The sequence below is a fragment of the Acipenser ruthenus genome, chromosome 18, assembly GCF_902713425.1.
Source record: "Acipenser ruthenus chromosome 18, fAciRut3.2 maternal haplotype, whole genome shotgun sequence".
Taxonomy (NCBI): Eukaryota; Metazoa; Chordata; class Actinopteri; order Acipenseriformes; family Acipenseridae; genus Acipenser; species Acipenser ruthenus.
Genome location: NC_081206.1, coordinates 3248786 through 3267044, shown reverse-complemented (window position 1 = coordinate 3267044; position 18259 = coordinate 3248786). Strand labels below are relative to the sequence as shown.

The 18259-nt window shown below is 39.3% G+C and overlaps 1 long non-coding RNA gene across 1 annotated transcript; it reads right to left on the bottom strand.

Moving 5' to 3' along the window:
- Positions 1-11890: 11890 nt before the first annotated feature.
- Positions 11891-15215, bottom strand: LOC131698580 (uncharacterized). The gene is made up of 3 exons (XR_009307638.1): positions 15051-15215; positions 14573-14704; positions 11891-13984 (listed from the first exon to the last, which is right to left on the bottom strand). It is a non-coding gene; the product is annotated as an uncharacterized LOC131698580 (long non-coding RNA).
- Between the last annotated feature and the right edge of the window lie 3044 nt (positions 15216-18259).

The following is an 18259-nucleotide window of genomic DNA, read 5'->3' as shown; positions in this document are numbered from 1 at the left end:
ATTCTCTGTGCAGGTTAAGGGGCTCCAGGTTTACTGCACCTCTACACAATTAATTGCAAAGATAATCTCATTACTGATTTTCAGCTGCTTATTTATTTATTTCTTAGCAAACACCCTCATCCAGGGCGACTTACAATTGTTACGAGATGTGGTACAAATTGTGATTCGATGACTTGATTTTTTTCCTCCCCCATGCGGAGTGTGTTGGTCCACACTGAGCCCACAATATTATTATATCACAAGTGTAACATACAGCATGTAAGACTGCAAAGCATTAACTACCATCTGCAAACATATTGCTATTGGTCAGACCAAACAGCAAGACTGGTACAAGGTTCAATGGTTCCAAAATTCAATGGTTGCTAAATTACTATATATCCCCCTCATACTGTGCATATGCACCAGAAGCTGTATTTCAGTTCACTTTATGATTCACAGTTCAGTATTTTCAGTTGTATTCATGTGGGCAGTGGTTTAATTGAAAAGGCTGCTGGAATGCACTATGAAAAATACATGATAATAATTTGAGAGGGTGTTTGAGATCTGCGAGGAGCAGGAGGAGGGGTGTCCCACTGTCTGGCTGCTGGGGTCAAAGCAAGTGAAACACTGCCTAGGGTCTCCAGCACACTGCCTAGGGTCTCCAGCACACTGCCTAGGGTCTCCAGCACACTGCCTAGGGTCTCCAGCACACTTCTCCAGACTTGTGCAGAACTTGCTTTATAACAAAACATTGTGATTACAACTCGGAATGGTTTCATGCACCTAATTTAGCATTGAGCTAGTTATGATAAATCGCATGTTGTATCATTTTAGAAAAAAACAAAAAAATCTGCTAGCTGAATAAAGACAGCTGTTGCTGTGATTTTGTTTTTTGCAGAACTAAACTTCAGACAGCAATTCTTCCGATCAATAACATTTAGAGTGAATGATGTCAGAGCTTTATTGCCACTTGTAATTTTTGACCTGCATGTATAAACTGGAAAAGACCAGAGATACCTAGAATAAGTCATCCATCAAAACGGCAGAGTGACTCCTGATTCATTCCTCCTGCAAGACATACCCTTCATCAAAACGGCAGAGTGACTCCTGATTCATTCCTGCTGCGAGACATACCCTTCATCAAAGCAAAGAGCTGTCAAAGATTATTTGGATGTAGGCTGTCTGAAGTCATACTGTTCTATTGTATATTTTTCTTATACATCTATTATTATTATTATTATTATTATTATTATTATTATTATTATTATTATTATTATTATTATTATTAATGTATTAACTCATAAAAAGGATACGACTTGCAATGGCCATTTTGAATGTCCCCTGACAGCTGCTACCCAGTTACCAATCAGGAGAGCTGAACTTCAACCCGCAGAATCACCTTCACCTGCCAAACCAAGCTGCTGAGCCCAGGAGGTCCCGTCTGGGACGTGTTGGCATGTTAAACCTTGACACGGGGCTACAGTCAGGATGCAGTTTATTTATTCCATTTCTAGTTTGCCTTTGGCCAGATTTGTCACTGATTGATATTAGCCACACAATATTTAATTTGATTGTAAAAAGTGGTTTATTGGGTAATACATTTAGCCTGATTTAAATAGCTGGGAGCATCCATGAGCTGCAATTGAATAATGACTAATGACATAAATGGATCGTAATTTAAAAAATAATACTTTGCCTAAGGTTAGTATGACAATGCATATCTCTAGAAGGATGAGAATATTACTTTTTGACAATGAAGTAATGTAATGCAATGAAACTCCATTGTTACATTTCTCCTGTGATGTTTTATGATTAATTAACGAGCATAGTTATATATTGTAAGTTTTACATATACACCCTTTGTTGAAACAAAGTGCAATTTCAGCAATTGTCTCCTGCATGCTTAACATATTAAAACAAATAATGACCAACAGTTTAATTTTAGCTATGGCACATTAGTTTTTATACATACAATTTTCTCTTGATGTACAGTCTCATCCAGAAGCAAATGAAAAAAATGGAACATGCTATACTAATGAGTGAAAACCTCTTTAGAGATGTTAGTATGCTACTGTATACATGGTGCATTACTTATGTGAAAAAAACACATTTAAACCACATGCTGACAGGCACCTACAAAAAACTATGCTAAAGCTGAGACAATACAAATCCATAGCCGCATGGCATACACTACCAACGAGACACACACACCGTCACCACAGAGCGAAGCTTTTACCCTCTCACCTGATACCTAGACCCCCGGTTCCAAACTGTACACTCGTCTTTGAAAACGATTATGAATACTAGCCCTGGTATTCTATTGTAGGCAGATTAGTCATTCCATACATTAGCTATGCATAGTGAAAAATACAGGCCACTGTCATCACTCTGTCTGAGCATGTTCCGAGAGCTTCTGAGTTCTGTTGCAATAAGGATATTTAAAAAAAAAAAAAAAATCATTTTACATTTGTCTATGACAAGTCTCTGTTCAGTTAAACCAGAAAAAGATCTTTGACTAACATTTATACGAGAAGGACAAAGATCTGAAATTCACAGTGCTACATCTTATTCTGGAATGGGAAAATCAAAGATCAATAAAGCTATAAAGAAAATATTGACTTTAGAGCACAGAACCAAGCCACTGTACAATTATAAATCTAAAATATGAATAATCGTGTAAGTTAATTAGTAAGGGGCTGACATGAAAACAGGTCAAATTGGAACCTGGAACTGTATGGTTGGGGGTTAAACACTGCTACCCTGCTGTATAATTTGGTGTAAAAAAGGTTTGTCTGGTTTAGAGTTTTATGCTGGTTTTTCTAAGAGAAGTTCCAGTCCTTTCTGCCTTCCAACCTCCTCGACCCGCAGGTGGGGTGAGAAGTGAAATAAAGGGTGGGATGTAAATCAAAATCAAATTGTGATTATGTTAGAAGTGCAATTATTGTGAATCCCAGCCCCCTGACCCTCTGTGAACAGCAGTGTTCCCATCAATTTCTTTTTCTTTCACTTTGTCGGTAAACCATGAAGAGAAATGGCTGGTGTCTGCTGGCTCTGAAGCCACTGCATGATGTATGGCTGTAATAAAAACCCAATTTTCAGCTGCTGGCTTCCCAGGGACTGCAGGGCCTGAGGAGCTTTGAAAACAGCCGGTCCAACAGGAGCAGCGGGCCCGGGGGAGGCTGGAGCCAGCGCTGACGGGGGAAAAAGAGAGGAAACTGGAGGGGTCCAAATACATCTCACTGCTCAACCAAACATGGGTTCCAGCACAATGAACAAAAGCATTTTGCATAACGAACACAAAAATAACTTGCTCGTTTCTTTCCTGCTGTTTTCCCCATTGCTGTTGCTGTATGTTAATTTTCTTTTTAAAACCATTATTATTATTATTATTATTATTATTAGTAGTAGTAGTAGTAGTAGTAGTAGTAGTAGTAGTAGTAGTAGTAGTAGTATCTTCTATTTATTTATTAAGTAGTAGAAATATTAGTAGTATTCAGATACAGGCATTTCTAAAGAAAAAGGGACAGAAATGCAATTCATTAAAAAATGCAGCCGCTCACTTTTCCTTATGCTTTTATTTTAAACAGCGTCGGTAAAGGTACATTTTTACCAGACATTAAAACGTATTAAGGAGCCTGGCTCCAGCAGGTTGGCAGATTCTAAATCCCAACGGACAGGTAGATAGGAAGTGAAGCATCCCCAGCATGACATGCCCAGCCACTTACACATGTAGAGAAGACCTCATGCTTTAAAGAGGCCACTAAGGACTGCATCTCTGACAGACTTGTAATTACACACACGTGTCAGCAGAGACCTCGCTGCGGGCCGTGAATACTAACCGCTACCTGTTGATTTCAATTACGTTTGGAACATTGGACTATGGCTCTGTTCATGATTATATAAGTCAAAGTAAGGGAGAAGAGATTCTACTTCGTTGTGGTTTTTAGAGCATGCGTGAATGTGTTATTAAAATGATCCGCACTGTGCCAGCAATCAGGCCCATGCTAAGCCCCTTCTGTAGTTATATCAGTTTTTCCCTGCATCAATTAAGTAATCAATTGAGGACCTGCAGACTTTTGTGAGACTTATTACAGCGTGGATAGCTCCTGTAATAACCCACAGAAGGTGGGAGGTGCATTGCTGTATAATAAGCTATGATGAATTTAACAGATTTAATATTACTTATATAATGCTGTTCCTTTGAAACTAAATACACAGCTCAGTCATTGAAAATGTCTGGCCCCTACTTCTATTCCCATAACAATTCCCTTACAAAAAATGTAAATCCCTTCTACCCTCTCAGATGCCCTGGAGCCCCAGTGGTAGCATTTGGAGGTGAAACTACAGCCCCGGGACCAGGTATCCAGCCACGGCACAATCCAGGGAGATCGATGCTGCACATTGAGCAGAGCAGGGGACAGAGCAATGGTCCCTCAAGCTCCTCGACCCATCGACAGAGATTAGACTATTTCCACAATCTCACTTCTATCAGCTAGAGAGGAATTGAACCAGTTCATCTGATTAATTGCACAAATGAAACTGCAAAGTTTGCTAATTAGACACAGTGGTTAGCTGTAGCAAAACCCCAGCTTGAAGCCCTTTGTAACAAAACACAGGAATAAATGGTGCCGGTGGAACGGGCAAAAGCAAACAGGCTGCTAAATTGACCATTACCTTTTCTATAATGGATGAGTAAGACTGGCCTATCTTTGGATTTTGAATGTATTGTACTGTACTGCTGATAATAAACTTGAGCTGCCCCAAACCAAGAGCTGTTTAATCAACCGGAAATTATGCAACATTTCATTTTTCTTTGACGTTATATTAGAGGTATGCGCTTAGGTATTATCAACCTCATAGGTGGCCTTGATCATGGAGGGAACAGTATTATCAACAATTAAAATTGAATTTAATTGTGAGATGAGAAGAAGAAGAAGAAGAAGAAGAAGAAGAAGAAGAAGAAGAAGAAGAAGAAGAAGAAGAAGAAGAAGAAGAAGAAACCGATTGTTTAAGAGAGTGATTAGTTACCTTGGTTTTATTAAGTATTTTACTTAGCACTTGGCACCCCCTGGTGGTCAGCTATTTGAAGTGTGAGTTTCAGTGTTACTGCAGAGAACACTGAAACAATGTTGTTATGCAGTTGACGTGCTGTTGAAGCACAGACTGCACAATGTTGAATTTACATGGCATTGCTCTTTTACAGAACATTAACAGAGATTGTTGGGTTTTTGTTTGTTTGTTTTTTACATTGATGTAAAAAGTCCCCACTAACCTAATTCATAATGCATATTTCTGGCAAAAGTTTCTACTGCATGGTCCTCATTTGCATCCAGGTTTTATATTATGAAAATGGTATAAGTAATTTGTGCAGAGGACTCAGCATGGAGCCCTGGTGAGACTCTAGGGAATAGTAGCAGCGATACAGAGATACAGAGAGAGAGAAAAAAAAAAATAATTCTTGTGTTGTGATAAAGAAATTCATCAGCCAAGGTTGCTTTTTTTTCTATCCCAGACACACAAAAAAAAAAAACTGAAATGAATTGAAACCGCTGCTATAGAAATTTGACCGAATAATATATTCAAAACACAATTTTTTGCATACTTGAGTGTTCTGGCTATATTATCTGCAGAGCCTCGTAAAGGTCTTGTCAAATTCAAAGAGGCGAGCAGAATGAATTCTGAATAATCTACACCTACAGACCCGTTAACGATGGAAAATGAATTGAAACAACATCATTACCAGCACACCAGCATACAGGCACGACATAATAATAATATCTTTATCAAATTAACATGGACTATGACTATTGTTAATATTATTTTTGTTAATTGTATATGGTGCATTTTTATTTTCCTATAAACTACAGAATTAAGAAATTGACACCCAGCTCATGCAGTTCCATTCAATATTCTATTCTGATTCATGGAATTATTTCACTATATGCAATAATAAAAAAGGCACAGGTGAATTGTTGAACTCCTAGATCAAGTCACCTCTGCTTTTTTTTATTATCATGTTATCATATGTACCGTGTAAAATTATAGTATAGTACATTACAGTTTGTGTAAAATGACCCCCTGACAAAAATGTTATTCTGAGATATCCTGTGCTGTTGTCCCTGCCTGCTATAGCTTCCCTAGAAGGGTCAAAGGTCAGTTGGGTTGTGCAGAGTAACTTCCCCAGTGGGCTCAGGCTGCGGGGCTGCTGGAGGAGATGAGATCTTCATTCAGCAATGTCAGGTGTTCCCCTGCAGGAGGAGGTGGCTTGAGATCATTTATTCATGAATCCAAACGCATTGTTAATACAGGTCAGAGTGCAATGAGAAAGTGGATTGTTACAGTGTTACAGTTCTTATAGCCTAAAGCTCTTCTAAATGTTATTGCATCTTTACATGTTGATCTGATGGGGGGCGGGGGGGGGGGGGGGGGGGGGGGGGGGTTGGCTGAGTGGCTCCCCCTTCTCCTCCTCCTCCTCCCCCCTCCTCCTCCTCCTCCCCTCCTCCTCCTCCTCCTCCTCTGCAAACCACAGGCTTAGACACAAAGAAGTTTGTAAGACTAAGGGCCTACTTTGCGGCAGCAGAAATAGAAACTGTTAATAATTTCTGATTGCCTTAGCTTTTCAAAGTGCGGAAGCAGTCTCATTCCCCCTGACATTTAATTTGTCTGAAAACCAGCTAGCATGCAGTCGGATTATCATATGCCCCCTGTGCCAGGCTTCTACACCAACACAAAACACAGCCAGGGGATGAATCACAGTTAACTTAAGTCCATCACCAACCCCCCTTTGTATAAAACAATTGGTACCCCTGAGTGGAATTTCTTTCCCCAGCCCTGTTTCCTATTGATTTCTGTCACTAATGCACCGAGATTCTTTCATCATTGTGCCAGCTGCCTGCTGATAGATCTGTTGCTCTGAAAGGCATGTCGCTCGGGGTTGAGCAATCTATTAATAAGTAAAACCGAGGCTGCGCTTGTGTGCAGTGGGTTCTCGATTTCCACTTGTCCGTCTTTCTTGTCCGTCTCTCTCTCTGTGTTGCTTGATGGTTCAGGGCCTCAGAGTTTTTTTTTTTATTTATTTACGGCGTCTATGTTTCAATGAGCTTCTACACTGATGACAGCAAGAGACTCTAATTTGACTCTAACTCTGATCGTTTGTTCACAATAACAGTTTAAAATCACTGTTGGCCTTGATAACAGTGGCGGGTGTACAATAACAACGCAATCTTGTGCAGAAACAGTTAATCAAATAAAAGGTGGCGTGCTTAAACTAATAGATTTCTCATGAGGTAGCGTTCTAATTAGGCATTGCAGTACTGCTAGAGCCTGGAAATCTGTATCCTTATGACAACTACTTTGAGCTTGTTTAGAACAGAAACAGACGCCGACTGTCATCAGTGCCTGTGAATTACCAAACGGAGGCTTTGGTTTTCTTTGTGAGCTAATGGAAACTGCCAATCAGCTGCCAACTCGACCAGCAATGCATGCTGATGTAGTTTTTTTTTACATAAGATAAAACGTTTTGTGCCACTGTTGTAACAGTATGTTTTTTTTCTGTTTTTTGTTTTTTTCACTTATTGAATAGGTCATGTATTCAATGTATCTGTTGTAAGAATGATACACCGGCACACATAAAGCATCCTACATCTTGTAAAATAAATAAATAAATAAATAAAACAGCTTGTTTGTTTTTTATTGTAATATTTTATCGTTTGTTTCATACATCCTTACAAAAAAAAAGTTTGCACCGAAAGTCGTGAGAAAACAATACTGAAAGTTTAACAAACTTTTCAGAGCATGCGGTGATTTTGAGAACATTCTCGCTGTTCTTGTCTGCCGTGCATCACTTATTCTAGACATTTATAAAACATGCTCACTGGGGTTGTCGTCCTATTTCATTAACCAACTGGCCCAGCGCCACTCATTTTGAATTGGCTATTGATAAGGGTTCTGAATGCCAGGTCCAAAATCCTGAAAACTGAATCGAGGTGGTGAACAGGATGCCTCAATGATAACAAGATGTATTGTCAACAGCTACTGAGTGAGAGACCACGTTCTGATGATCACTCCCTGTACAAGACAAAGTATGCAACTGGATATAGAGAAGACAACGTTTGATCATGAATGATTGTATAAACTTTTAGGTTCTTCAAAGCATATCAAATCAGGTTGCATTCTTTCAGAAAGAACTTAAAAATTTGCCAACAGATGTTTTGAGACTGCCCTCTGGTGGCCAGTGTTCTATTACTACAACAGGTTGTTTCTCGTGAAAATATCAGCAAAAGCGCCTGTTATGTTGTTATTATCGGTATTAGGAGTAATTTTAGTAGTCGTGGTTGTTTTTATAGACAACCCCCCCCCCCCCCCCCCCCCCCACACACACTTATAGAACCCATTAAACGCCACTGCTTCTGGGCACCATCCAGCCTCTTCTGAAATCACACCTTAATTAAAAGCTGTAACCATCGTTCATTAGCAAGTCATCTCTTTCAGGGTAATATTGTAATTTATAAATTTATAACCAAGCAGTCTAGGCAACAAGCTAATAGGCTCTTTTTCAATACCTGCGTTAACAGTCAAACTGTGGACCGAATTCCCTAAGCTTTATTGAGCTGTTATCTTCATTAGCATACCATCAACGGCAATAAATAAGGAGAAGCTTAACGGTGGACTATCGCTAGGAGATAAATAACCCTTCCCTGTACCCACCTCTCGCTACTATACAACGCAGTAGGGAAAGCCAGCTTTATCAACTGAAGCAACGCACACTGCAATGGAATCAACCTGACGCTAGCCTTGTAATAAAGAGGCATTTGTATTCAATCCATTTTTTAATAATAAAATTAAAAAAAACCTTGAAGTCCATGTCAAAGTCACGTTTAGTATGATAGCCTGCTACTGCTTTCACAGCGTCACTGTTGTATTCATGAAGCTCATGGGTACAGAGAATGCATGCGATGCTTTATATAGCATTAAGGAAAGCTTTGTTCTTTTATTGTTAATGTCAAAGATGGATCGGTATACACCAAGCACAGCCCACTCTGTTTTTCACTGAAAGATGTTGAGGACAATTACTTTTCCAATTAAAAAGCAAAGATGTTCAATATGTTTTATATGTATGAAAGAAAAAGCCCATGGCCTCAATCTGCTTGTTTACATCCAGGCACATTCATTTCCATTCAGAGTCTCTGCAGTCACGACAGCCTCCGCCACAGGATAAATAGACTGGGGCTTCGAAAAGGCTTTTTAATGGAAGCTTGAATTACCTGCATTGAAAAGGAAACTGCCTTGGGCAGCTGTTTGTGAGAGAGCACTTAGCTGCTACACTTCTCAGTAATGGATCACCTGAAGAAAACAGCACAGAGCGTGTGGAAGAGCCGCACTTACTGCAGAACAACTTGCAAATGTATGCAGCAAATCAACCAGAAAAGACCAGAAAAGAAAAAAAAATCTTTTGACCCTAAAACTAATATAGAGGGCAAGTGCTTACAGACTTTAATAACTCTCATTCTGTCCTAGAAAGTGCTTCACAATCAATATATACATCTAGCTATCTATAATACATCTATTGTATATTTCATTATCAATCTGTTATGGTCCCAGACCGACGTGGGACAGACACCTGCCATGCTTGTCTTTGTGTGCTAGTGGCCAGAAGCTCACTGGCATTCACTGTGGGGTACAGAGACGACTTGGTCTGGGGGTCGGAGAACATCTGTCCACCTTCAGTTCTCCTCAACTGTGGCGAACAATTGGGGTCAAATAATTGGACATGAAAATAAATAAAGAATAATTGATTTCAATACATATATCGATTCAGATCATGTGTGTTTTTGCAATATCATTAACTGCAATCTTCATACAGTAGATACTCTTAACACAATCAGAAATCTCCATATTCGTAATCAATACCTTAGGTTAAAGTCAATATTAGTTTAGTACTGGTATACACATTAATCTTAGCAATAACACAAAACATATAACTAAACCATTTACAATGATTTTTCAGCATTGTGAATAAAATACATACAAATGTGGTTACATTCTGACTTTCTCTTTAAGTGTCCAAAGAAAGTACTCGATCCGTCTTTTTACAGTACATGTGGGTGTTACGTTCTAGTCAACTAGCAATTTTGGGGTGAGATCAAATCAAATTAGAATTCAACCAGTAATATTGTACATATTCACAAAACTAGCACCCCTCTTTAAACAGAAGCTTCCACCAAGTGCCTGTGCCTCATTCATTCAGGTCCAGCAATGGCTGCCTGCTCATTCCTGACTGGCAGGCTAAAATAATCATACAATGAAAACTGCCTTCTTCTGATCTCGTGATTCGACTGCCTGTGCACCAGGTATCTGTAGACTGTTCAGAAACTGTTCACGCTTCGGAATCTGCAACATTTCTGAAAGCTGGGGAAGAAGTCTTACTCAGGCCTGTGCGTTGCAATCTGCTACAAGGAAAGAGAAGCAAGATCAAACATAGCCCTGGGGTTTGCTTACAAAAGGGTTTGTTTTGTAGCTCAGAGAGCTACAAGTTCTTCTGAAAAAGATTCTTTCAAACAAAAACATCCATAAATCATCCATTAGGTTCGGTAGCCGTAGCATTGCTTATCAATGTTTTTGACCATGGGGACAGATCATATATTTGACAAACAATTAAGTTGTTTTGTTTTTTGTGATCATAAAAAAAAACAGTGCTTACTGCTTGTGTGTTTTTATCTAGAGATGACTGAAGGTTGTAGTCATATATACAGTGTCAAAGTACACAAGGTGCACATGCATGTGTGGAGATGTAATTGAATAGGGTTATAAGACAGAAAATCCTGACTCAAACAAAGTCAGCAGTGAAAAGATCCAGACGCAGGGAATGTCAATGTGACTGAAGCTAAATGCAGTCAATTAGTGTTCGTTTACCTTTAATAATTATTGACTTGCCCAGTCAATTTCACGCTAATTATATTAGAAGAATCCCTGTCTTTGTGTGCGTGCTGTGCAGCTTAAAAGGCAAGTAAATCCACAATTTATTCACTTTCTAATTCCTGTGTTCTCAGTGGGCAGACTGATATCACAGCACAGCGATGGATTTAAAATGAATATTTCTAAAGAACTTTCTATGTGTAGATACTTCAAAAAGTGTGGCTGTTCCTGAAGCGTTTGGCCCTCCGCAAATCCACTATATGCTATTTCATATATATATATATATATATATATATATATATATATATATATATATATATATATATATATATATACATATATGCCTTGATCTTTCCAGTTCAAGATTTTCCCAGACTGTAATCTTCATACAGTAGATTTTCTTAGGAAATAAGGCCTCTCTATGTACTGCAGTCTTGCAGATACTGCCTATTGCTTCATAACCTTTTGGATGTAAGAATGAATCAATGTGTTATTCTATTGTTCAACACCACAGTGTGCATTGAAGTTATGCAAAGTCGGGCGTGATAAAGCATCAATTGCATTGTCCTTTGTAAAACATGACATCGGCCGCTTTTTTGAAGCAAGAGTAAAAACATATTTTCAGGGAGGCTATCTATTGCTTCACAATATTGTTTTTATATTAGAACACATGTATTATTCTACGGGATAACAATTAACTGCAAGCAGTTATGCTTGATAGTACATTACTCGCATTTCAGCCCCGCATTTTGACTTTGTATTTAATATGTAGATCGTCACCCCCACCTAGTGGACACACAGGAAACTTTCCCCACCACCCGATTTGAAACACATTTGCAGTCTCCATGCCTATATGGAAAAGGACGCGCCTCCGTATATGGCAGGTCGTGGAGCAAGTGGGGTGGGCAGGGGGGGAACGTGGCTCGTTCCCATGGCAAAGGAAGACAGAGAGAGAGAAAGAGAGAGAGAGAGAGAGAGAGAGAGAGAGAGAGAGAGAGAGAGAGAGAGAGAGAATTACACAGTGAACCATAGTAATACAATATTAATACATCCTTTATTCATACACATAGGGACTGATGGCATGTATGTTTATTAATAATAACAATATTAACATACTCTGGAACCGCGTGTTACATCGCTACATCAGTGCATGTACAATAGTCCGTATTATTTTAAACACTCATATACATTTGTCTATTCGCTGCGTAATATTTACCGTCAGGTTACACAATTCATATCCGATCCAATGTTCTTTCTACAGAGAGCCATCACTGCAGTACTTGCATCGGTGCGAGCAAGCGTCCTTAGTTTTATTTCTATGAACAAAGTGCGACTGCACATCTGCATAAACTTCCGCAAACTCAAGGAAGGCAGTAGTAGTTCAAACCAGCGTCTCCTCTTCTGATGTCTTTGACAGGGGAGGGTGCGCTGCAGTATCTGCCGTCAAATATATACACAGTTAAACAGACACGCATTTCAACACAGTTTAGCTATTCATTGTTCAGTCAAACATTAAATGCGTGGGCTGTGGGGTCCTAACATTAAATCTGGTCAATGTGATCCCACAAAAATATGACCTTATACAGAACAAGCATTCTAATAGACGAATTTGCTCCAATAGCACAGCGAAAAGTGCTAACTGAAGGGGTGTCTTAAAATAGATGCAGTGTTCTGAAAACTGCAGTGTGATAAGCAGCCCAGGGATGGAAGCAAACTGCAGACACAAGGCTTCTGACAGCCCATATATCAAATCTCGATTTCAAACATAAGAGTCCCACAGACACACCCTAAACAATGAAGCCCTCTCTGATTCACACAGAAGCACTTGAGGGCTGTCAGCCTGCTTCACATGCATAGCCACAGCCTTCCATTAACCCCCTCATCTCTGGAACCCTCTTTTTAAGTGCATGGGGTATGGTAAGTTTGATGCACAGGGATGGAAATAAGACTCCCGTTGCACAGCAGTTTGATCCATTCCTGGTTGTACTGTGAGTTTAATAAAACGCACCTAAGCTTGTTATCTATAGTTATCAAGCTCGTAGTAAAGCCTGCAACGGGTGAAACTGCAATGCAATTGGAGTCTTATTTCCATCCCTGATGCAGGATTCAGAAAACTGTTGTTAGACACCAATCACATGCTGTATGTCAATTTCACTCTAATGGTCTGGCTGCAACCTACTTTATAGCTGAACTCCCCTCCCTGAATGCAACAGGCCATTGTGATATTTGACTATCCCTGCAAAACAGATACACGAATTGCAGGAGCCAATTTCTACATGGGGAACATGCAAATACTTGCTTTAATGAGGAGATGTGCATATTGGTGGGGGAAATATCCTTAATTAAAGCACTTAAAAAGCAAGTCCAAACTGTATTGAGAGGGTTATTTCCCACCGGAACGCCAAGCCAAAGGAATGTAGTGATTTAATATGATGTGTCTTTGGCAGGTAGCTCCATAGAAAGGGTGCTGTCTGTAGTTAATTAAATCTCAGAAGAATAATACACACCCTAACGCCATTAATAACACAGAGGAACAATGTGAATTCTATTCATCAGGAACAATGTCATTCTAAAAAAAAAATGAAAAAACTGTGCTTGGTTGTCAAATACAAAAGTAAGTGTATATATGGCCATTTGACTTTGTTATTTTTATATCATTCATTAAAATAACCTCCTCAGTCGCTGTGTCAGTATTAAATAGATGTTGGGATTGCCATTGATGATCAAACACAGTTGAGTTTTTGAGGCTGAGTATTAGAATTGATGTATTTATTCCACCATGAGCTTTACTCCCTGAGACCGAGGCCTCGTTTACAAGGGGGTCCTGGAAAACAATAAAAAGAGTGTTACAATCAGCCACATTGCAGCCATAGTCATCCCAGGATTACCCCTAAAAAAGAAGAGGAGGATGTGCAGTGGGAACCCTATTTTTTTTTTTTTTTAAATCCCGTCACTCCCGTTCCTGTCACTTATCCTTCAGGGTGTAATGTGATGTTGGGGCAGCAGGGAGCGCTCTTTGCTCTGAATTCCACTCTGCTGCTGGAAATGCCGTCTTTTCGATGACTTGGTAAACTGAGGGCCTCGTGGTTCTCTTTAGAAGAGGAGGAAGTAAAATAGAAATATACATTTTGGTGGGAAAAACAGCTTTTTTTGTTGTTCTCTAGAGATCTTACACAGGCAATGTGCGTTTCAGCTTTTAAATCATTCACTGGTCACTTGTCAAATTATTTCGTAGTTTCCGTACTCTAAAAACAATTGTGTGGCTTATAGTTTATCTCTGATTTGAGGTACCAATAAGCAATAAACAATTACGTTATCAGCTTTAACTGCAGCAGAAACATTAGTACTTGTTGTCCTGAAATCGATTTCCACTGCTGAAAAAAGGTGCAAGTGTGATGCATCTAAAATTAGAGGTATGGGGCAGTGAGCAATTAAGAGCACGTATTTCTAATTGCTAAAAAGAAAGAACAATTATTATGGCTGAATTGATGCTCATGTGACAGTAGAACTTATTGGACTGCTTTGTGATTCGCCCTTTGCTAACAGTGCAAGGTGTAGCATGCAGTGAACTCGCTGAACCTTAGTTTACATTCCTATCAGTTGCACTTAGGAAAAATGTGACCATTTTTTCATTTTTTTTTTCAAATCAATTAAGACCATGCTTATTTAAATACATTACCCAGCAAAAGAGATCACCGTAGAGCTCAGATACATCTTCAGCTGTATCAACAGACAGAAAACGCAAGCACCATTGATTCGCCTCAGGGAATCATTCCAAAAGATCAGAAAGTGCTTGTGTGCAAAGCATTTCCTGTGGGAGGAGCGTGGCAGTATAATCAATCCATGGATGCATTGTAAAATCAATGCGCTGTATAATTAGGGCAGTCCAAGGGTAAAAAATCTAACCATGCATTTCAGCGCAGTTGCAGACTAAGGTGTTTTCTGCTTTTTTCAGTTGTCGGTTGATGCATTGTAAAAGCCTAATGAAATTACATCATATTGCAACCAAAAATGATACTATTATCATAAATCCGCATTCCCAAAAGAAAAAAAAAGCTACAGTGATAGTTTTAATTCAAAGCACATTGGCATTTATATGATAAAGAACAGCCCAGTTTTTGTATCAAATATTTTTACAAGGTTTGACGATCACTTACCATTACTATCTCCTAACACAATTAAGTCAGTTATACGTGTGTGTATAAAACAACTTAATAAGCTCAACATCATTTCCAGTGCTCAGTAGAAACGCTCGGTAAAAGGCAGAGTGCTGTGCCCACGGTGCAGTTTATAAGCAGTGAACTGCTCCACACCTCACCGTATTCTACTACTGCTTTTAATTAGAATCACTTCATCTTGTATTTGACTTTACTCTTATAGGTATCCATAGTCACGTGTTTTTGTAATGGCTCTTATTAAAATCATTCTCATTCATTCATCATACTTACTATGTGCTCATACTGGACTTTTTATATATGTAAAGTTGACTGCTCTTAGTTGAACCCGCTCTTACATGTAATTATTTACTGTATCCTCTATTATTTGCTCTGATTTGAATTTGATGGCTTGCTACTGATTTCATGGTACTTTGCAACTGCTCTTATCTGTAATGTGATATTCTGAAATGTGATACTTTACAATGTGATATTTTATAATGTGATACTTTGCACTGTGATATTTTGTAACAATTGTAAGTCGTCCTGGATAAGGGTGTCTGCTAAGAAATAATAATAATAATAATAATAATAATAATAATAAGGTTGTTCAGGGAACAGTATAGAAAATAAAATTATCGAAAATAAAATTAAATTGTGAAATTCTTAGGAAGTGACAGACGCTAACCCTGCCATATGTTTCTATGAGCTTTATCACTCCTGATGAGCTGGATTTGTGTCTGCTGTTCCTGTACCTGCCAGATGCTAATATTCTCAGACACCTGGTAATGTGCAGTGACAGCTACATAATAAGGGTCCCCACTGTGAGTCAAGAAGGACAAGTGATCACGCTTAAAAATAGTTCAGCGTTATAGAAACCATTCATATACACGGTGAGGACATTCATATACGCAGGGCAAATACATGGTGAGGAGCAGTTTAAACCTCTTGTATATCCTTAGTGGGTGCATGAGCCTTTAACTGTGAGGTGTCCAGATTCAGTGTCACTATACAGTATATATAATGAGCCTTTTTATCAGCCTCATGATAATGAAATATGCCCAATCTGTTGGGTGTGCCAGAAGGCAAAGCATGAGTCCTGAAACATACCCACGACTGCTGTTTAGCTGGATGACCATTGGTGTGTTAGGGGGCGTGTCCTGCAATATTTGGAGGGTTCGTTGAATCGCGCCATAAAACAAGTAAATAATGCGGGTCATACAGCAGCAGTATTCATTTCAACCAAGGTTGGATTTAGTGGCTCAGTAGATGGTACACAAGGTCATAGACTCAGGTTAGGAGGTCATAGACTCAGCATTCTTACGATTGGGTGTTTTATAGTTATGACTGAAGCACTCTACAGCAGCTGGTATGAGATGAATCGATTCATACGTTGTTCACAGCTAAATGTTACAATTATAACTCAGCTATTAACATTATTAATATTTTTGTTATTTGTTTTCAGAAATATATATTAAAAAACATTTTTAAAGGCAGCTTCTAAAGCACCTAGAAGAATAATTAAAAACTGCATGGAAAACCCAATACTAGCTTCCACAATGCATTCTGTTTTTTTCCATTGTCTTTGATGCTTTGTAGCAGATATCAATATTTTACTGCACAATGCCTTAACTCTCACACTGCACCTCTGTTATTAGAAGCTCCAGAGCAGCTTAGCAATTGCAGGCCACCAGCAGCAGAGGGCATCCTTGAGCAACGGCAGCATCTCTTCAGTTTGTCATTAACTTCTGAGCTCCCAGAAGAGCACTTGCAGCCAATTGTACTGGCATTAAAGTCCAAAGGGAGTTGTGATGTTTCATTAAACAGCAGAAATTAGTTGTGTCAGCATTCTGACAGCTTCGGGTAAGTCTGCTGTAATTGGAGAATGTGTTCAATTGCGGAAAGCTACCTATTCTGCAGCATTATTGATATTAGCAGCCACAGATTCATACAACTGTATCATTCCCTAATGCGAAACACTGGCTTTTGTTGAGAGGTCTGCCGAGTGACCCAGCTGTGAAGTGGAAATAGTGGATGTTGTGGGAGTTTAGTTCCTAATCGAGACCAGCAATGCGTAGGAATGGAAGACGTCCCTCTTTTTTGTTAATAGACGCAGCCAATGAGAATAAGACCCTAGTTCTCCAGAGCATTATTTTATTCTCTGTGAAGGTTCCTCACTTTGTTCACCCCAGAATGATGGAGGAGTTGGGAAAAAGCAACATCACAAATCTGGTGCCACTCATCTTAGACACATGGCAGTTAAGAGTCTGCACAATATGCTGACACAAGCCAAATCTTGCCAACATTAATAATGGCCTCCTTGTTCTGGCTTCCGATGAAGCAGAGAATTGATTGGAAAGTGTCGCTCCTGACACCGAAGTCTCTGAAGGGATTTGTAGCCTGGCTATGTTTGCGACATGGTGTTCTCATCCAATCCTCGGTACTGGCTCTGAGATTGTGAGATGCTCAAGATTAGAGGTGGTGGCAGGGTTTGCCTGTGTTTGATTCACTCAGCCTCTTCTAGATAAAAAACGTACAGGTTTGACCTGCCTTACCCGCAACCGATTGATCTCTGAGGTGCGGGTTCAGCTGTATGCGGCTGATATTGTACAATATTGAGTTCATCACAAATATAGCAGCTTTATTAAAAGAAGAAAATCAAGTTGTCCCCTATGATGGTACTCACAAACAGAGTCAATGTGTGGTGCAGCGATTGCTGTGTGGGGAGGGGAGTACTTCGGATTTCATTACTCACATCTCTGGCACCAAGGTGCAAGAGGTTGCATGCTTTAGACGAGTGGTTCTCACGCTGAACGAATGGGTGGCGCTGTATACTTTTTTCTATAGCCAATAGAAGGTAGTATAAAAAGCTGCAGTAGGAGGAATTATACTGCAAGCTCAGACTATGACAACAGCATTGAAACGTGCTGAAGCAGTTACTGTTACCAATGCAGTTTAAAGTTGATGAAGGGATTACTGAATGAGTTGCAGAGCTGTACAAAATTAACCTGGTGGCCACATTTCAGGCTGTGCATATATAATAAGAATAATGCAGAAATTAAATTATTCATTTATGAGAAACTGTTTAGCACGGCACCAGGAAAGAGAAAGAGAAAGAGAGTTTAGTATTGTTCTATAATGATTAAGGTTGATATCTATTGGAATGTACAATTTAATTATATTAGCTGGAAAGCTAGCAAACTAAAATTACC